This window comes from Archocentrus centrarchus, chromosome 18 (genome assembly GCF_007364275.1).
Source record: "Archocentrus centrarchus isolate MPI-CPG fArcCen1 chromosome 18, fArcCen1, whole genome shotgun sequence".
NCBI classification, from domain to species: Eukaryota; Metazoa; Chordata; class Actinopteri; order Cichliformes; family Cichlidae; genus Archocentrus; species Archocentrus centrarchus.
Window position 1 is genome coordinate 459,175 of NC_044363.1, and position 6,142 is coordinate 465,316.

Below are 6,142 nucleotides of genomic sequence, written 5' to 3' on the forward strand. Positions count from 1 at the left end.
GATATTTGTACTGACTGTGCCGTGGTGCTGGGTCAGTTACCCAGTGTTTTCATAAATGTATTTCTGGGACTTCGGGGTTTTGTTTATTTAGCTGTTTTGTGAAATCTATGGTCTGCGCTTTAGTATCATCACTACGAGCATGTCAGCTAAAAGCCCAGTTCCTGTCACAGTGAAACCGGAAGCAGCAAGAAGCCACGCTGGCATTCACCTGCACCTGCTCACTAATGGGAGCTCAGGTTAGTGAGCCCAAACAAACAATGTGTTAAGTCATCTCTCTGGCTGCCACCCAGCCTCAAGCCCTTAGAAAAGGATTGTTAAAAAGTATTAGGTGTCTGTGAAACAGGACTCTGGGACTCCAGATTAAACTGCATGAGCCCGACGAGCAAAAGTCTGGAGAGTTTGCTGAGGGGAAAACACTCTGAGCAGTATAGAAACATTTCAGTTTTCCTCACAAGCTTTTTACGGGATTTATAGTCAAGGAGGAGTCAAGGCAAATCTAGCTTAGCACAAAGACTGGACACAGTAGCCTGCTCTCCAGTAATGCAACAATCTTTGTATGTTTGCTTAAATACCTGCATGTGTAACCATATTCTGAATTGATTTGAAATATTACACAAAATTATTGCATTTGTGTAATCATAACTGAGATCGTCAGTGTGTCTCAGTATTTCTGTTAGTACACTGATATGTACTTACACGCACATTGTGCAATTAGAATGATTTTTGTGTTACTGTAGACTGAATATAAGAGAATATAAGAGACCAACATCTTGTTGCAGTTCAAAACTATTAACTCCTCTTAGTGTGTGTGGGTGTGGGTGCACTGTGCCGTTTACACGAGACCGTTTTCATTTTGAAACGGTGTCGTTTTGATGCGTTTCGGCCTTGCGTTTACACGACAACGGTGTCGTTTTGATGCATTTCGCCCTTCTGTTTACACGACAACAGAGTGAAAACGATGTGTTTCAGGTGCCGTTTACACGAAGCCGTTTTCACTGGAAACGGTGTCGTTTTGATGCGTTTCAGCCTTTCGTTTACACGATGGCGTTTCAGAAACGATCCGCGTTTACACGAGGACATGTGAAACAATGAAAACGATGTAGTTCCCATGCCAGGCCACAAGTTGGCGTTGGTTTTCTCTTTGCAAAGTTTGTTTACGCAAGACGCGCATGCGTGGAGTGACACAGTAGGTAGTGCGGCAAATTGGTCATTACTTACAAAACGGCCAATGTGAGAGGTTTTGTGTGGACCGATGATGAGGTTGGATCGCTGCTGCACACAACACTGAATTACAAAACGGTAAAAACACAGGAAAAGCATAAGAAGCACTCGTGAATCCGCGAGTACTGTTTATCAGTTTGCGCGTGCGCGAAAAACTGGCCGTCGCAACCATAGTGTGCATGTGCGAGTCGAGCGTTTTCAAATCACCCCGGTTTCAAGTGTTTACACGAAAACGCAAGCCGGTGCGTTTCTGAAACGCTCCACTCTGGACCCCGTTTCTGAAACACATCGTTTTCACTCTGTTGTCGTGTAAACAGAAGGGCGAAACGCATCAAAACGACACCGTTGTCGTGTAAACGCAAGGCCGAAACGCATCAAAACGACACCGTTTCAAAATGAAAACGGTCTCGTGTAAACGGCACCTCAGAAACGGGGTCCAGAGTGGAGCGTTTCAGAAACGCACCGGCTTGCGTTTTCGTGTAAACACTTGAAACCGGGGTGATTTGAAAACGCTCGACTCGGACATGCGCACTATGGTTGCGACGGCCAGTTTTTCGCGCACGCGCAAACTGATAAACAGTACTCGCGGATTCACGAGTGCTTCTTATGCTTTTCCTGTGTTTTTACCGTTTTGTAATTCAGCGTTGTGTGCAGCAGCGATCCAACCTCATCATCGGTCCACACAAAACCTCTCACATTGGCCGTTTTGTAAGTAATGACCAATTTGCCGCACTACCTACTGTGTCACTCCACACATGCGCGTCTTGCGTAAACAAACTTTGCAAAGAGAAAACCAACGCCAACTTGTGGCCTGGCATGGGAACTACATCGTTTTCATCGTTTCACATGTCCTCGTGTAAACGCGGATCGTTTCTGAAACGCCATCGTGTAAACGAAAGGCTGAAACGCATCAAAACGACACCGTTTCCAGTGAAAACGGCTTCGTGTAAACGGCACCTGAATTATGCTGTGCCTGAATAGAGCTATGCAAATAAATTTACTTGATTCAACCTAGGAGCAGTGCCAATCCTGAAAATCTGTGGTTACTGTGGCAGAGGTGAAACTGGTGACATCTTGCCAGACAGGTGTGTTTTTTACTGAAGAGAGAAAGCTGGCAGGCAGGTGAGCAGCTGGCAGACGAGTGACACACACAGGGAACATGAGGCACAAAAAAGCAGGATTAAATACCAGTAATTAAACAAAAGGCTTTTCTCAGTTCTCTACTTTGTGCATCCTTGTCTCCTCTGTCCTGTGTCCTCCTGCCTGTGACCCTGAAATCAATCTCAGTTCACCACACTGAGGGATTTCTGAAGTCCCAAAAATGAATGTGGAGGAGAGAGGACAGAGGAGGCTGCTATAATCGAGGATGCACAGGTGCGTCCTTTGAAGGGTTTTTATGAGAGGTGCGGCTCATGGCTGGACTATACAAACAATGTCAAGGACTCTGAACAACTCATCCTTTTTAATTCCAGCCATTTCTTTTGATCAAACTTTCTGCACTTGACTACTAGATCTTCAATCAAAACTATAGCAGCAGTTATAAAAAAAACAAAACAATTTATAATGCGGTTGTGTCATTTGGTTAAAATTAAAAACCTGTCTGGAACATTCTGTAAACATTTGCCTCATGAATGTTCATTCCAAGTTTCAGAAGAATTGACCAAAAAAAGAAAAGAAAAAAAACCCCAAAAACGACTGAAGCTACTGAAGTTAAACATCAATCTACAGGTTCCTTGAAAATTTGTAAAAATTGTAACAAAGTCAAAAATCCATCTCCAGAATGTTGTAGAATTTTGAATACTCATGGCAAGTTTCAGAAGAATCGACCTAAGATTAAGGGAGGATTAGGAAGGTAAACATCAATCTACAGTAATTCTCAAAAATTCATAACAACAACAAAAAAAGTCAAAAATCTGTCACCTAGTTTGTAGCCTTATCCAAAGAGTATTTGTGCCAAGTTTAGATTTGAAATATAAATGACTGAGGAGTACGAATTTAGCAAAAAGCTGACGGACAGACATCAGACAGCTTGGTATTGATCAGCTCCGCTGTCTGTCATCTTTGACAACAGCGGAGCTAAAAATGTATTTTGGTGATTTAACCACATTTTCTCCAATTTGCATGAATGGCACCCTCACATTTGGTTGTGTGCATCATGTTTAGGGGGAGAGACTGTGGGAACACCCTGTGTGGTACAGTCTGATTTGCTGACATGAAAAATTCAGTCATGCAACTACATCTACACAACTTCCTATGTGATGATGACAGGCTTCATTTGAAGGTGACCAAATTTCACATCAAGGTTAGGATGACCATGTTGATGAATGAGGTTTGTTGCATTTCCTTGCTATGTATTGTTCCCATGAAACTAAATTAGCTGTGGTTCACCTCAGTGAATAGGTTCTCAAAGAACAAGAGTGAATGGAGCTACTTAGACAAAATTTACACCTGCTTCAAGCCCACGATCCCTCTACAGGAGAATGAATAATGTATAGATAGATCTACAATGGAATATCACTTGATAAGGACAAAGATGACATGTCTATGCACTAGTAGTCTATCAAGTAGCTACAGTGTCCTTGTGGTCCACTGTAGAGCCAAAACATCCATCAGTTAGAGGCCATCGCTCTACTGAGACTAAGGTTTGCTCACGTCTCCAGTATAGAGAGGCCTCGCAAATAGAGGGGTATTCCCCAAATGAAAAAAAGGAGCACTGCAAAAGTTAAGAGTGGAGTTAAATCAAAACACAAATTTACATGTATATAAGAAACAAGAGGTTGAGGTGGTTGAAATTGACCACTGCCAGAAATTCTTTCCCACTACTTGTTTGATGAATGGGGGGGGGGGGGGGGGGGGAGTAAATGCCATAAGGTGCCGTTAAGTGTTGCATTGCTATGACTACAATACAACACTGTTAGAAAAAAAAAAACTAAATCTAAAGTTAAATCTAATGTTGGAACAAAATAATGACAACAGCCAGATGTTTAAATCTCATGAACAATAAAATTAACTTTATTAATTTAAAATTAATAATAAAATAATCATAATAAAAAAAATAATAATAAAAAAATTTGAGAAGTGATTCAAAAGACATTTCACCAAAACAGGTACCTCTGTGAAAACTGATTGATGGATAACAGAAATCAAACAAAAATTACACATTTCCACACCACATACAAAATAAATAAATAAAAAGAGCACATTACTCACCAATTACAATCTAACACCCACTGCCTCATTACCTCATTACCAAACCTAACATTTTGAAGAAAAAACACTCACTCGCTTTGTCTCATGAAAAGGTCTAGAATAATCTACACTCAGGAGAAGCCTAGCCTTATCCAGCAGATAACTCAATTCCAGTCTTTGGGCCAGGCTGAACTGTAATGGGCAGCTGGCTGTAGCTTCATATTTAGTATGCGGTTATTAAGTGGTATCGATCTTCTCAGCAGTAAAATAAATTAGAATATTAAATACAATTGAATTTGATAAGGTAAGGTACAGGGATGCGCCGATCCGATATTCAGTATCGGTCCGATACTGGCCTAAATTACTGGATCAGATATCGGAAAGAAATAAAAAAATGTAATCCGATACATTAAATAACGTTTTGCTCACATTAGCTGCATTACAGGGCTCAGTCGTCTTCTTCTTCTTGTGGGTTTGCGGTTGACCAAACCAGCTTAGAGCTGCATTACCGCCACCTACTGGAATGGAGTGGGGGATCAGGAGTTAGAAAACAACCCCCTCAGATCCCCTTCCCCGTCAAAAATATTTTTGATACTTTAATCCCTGATTTGTGACTAAATATAGACCTGCAGTAGAAACGTATTTAGGAGAATGCTTGTAAATATAAAGCATTGAACACTGATGACGCAACAGCACCAGTCAGCTGATTTACGTGCAGTCTGTCTGCACAAGCGGAAAGAGGCGGAGCCGGCGCGCTCAGATGGAGCAGAAGGAAATGTTTTTCTAGTGTCCAAAAGAAGCCTTTTCGTCCCTGTAACCTCCATTAAACCTTTACTGGGAAACAGTTGGAGATCCTTCATCAACCACCTGATCAGTAAGTGAAGAAAAGAGAACTTTGTAGCTGCTCCATCCACCCTGTTTGTTTCACACAGGGAAAAACTGCAGTACAGAAGTTAAAATATGCAGATGAACTGTTAATATGAAAAAGTATTTCTTATCCAGTTACTTGGGTAATTAATATAAATAGAATACGCAATTGCTAAAATAATCGATAGTTGCAGCCCTAATGAAATTTGCTTATTTGCCATAAGCATCACCTTCTCACACAGAAGCAACAGGATTCAGGTGATAGTTATTGTTGTAAGTAAAGTTTATTTATATAGCGTTTTTCACAGACAGAAAAGCGCTGTACAATAATTAAGACACAATATCACCCCCCCCACCACCACCCCCAGAAAACACTATTTTAAAAACATAATAGCATTACCATATTAAAAGAAAAAGAATAAAAATAAAGTCAGAAACCAGAAAGCCTGGTTAAACAGAAAAGTTTTCAACTATTTTTTAAATGACGACACAGAGTCAGCTAAATGGAGCTGGAGTGGTAAACAGTTCCAGAGTTTTGGTGCCACTGCCCAAAAAGCTCTGCCCGCCCTGGTCCTTAGTCTTGTATGTGGGACAACTAAAAGACATTGATTTTGTTGTGTGAGAGACTGTTGACTTCTTTTTAAAAAAAAATTTTTTTAATGTTTTTAAATGCCTGGATCAATTTTAAATATCGGTTTTATATCGGTATCGGCCGATATCCAAATGTAAAATATCGGTATCGGACATAAAAAAGTGGTATCGTGCCATCCCTAGTAAGGTAAGCCTGTGGCTCTCAAACATCAGCACTAAACTTGTTTGGTTCATTTTTCTGGCAGACAACACAGTCATGTAAATGTAACTCCAC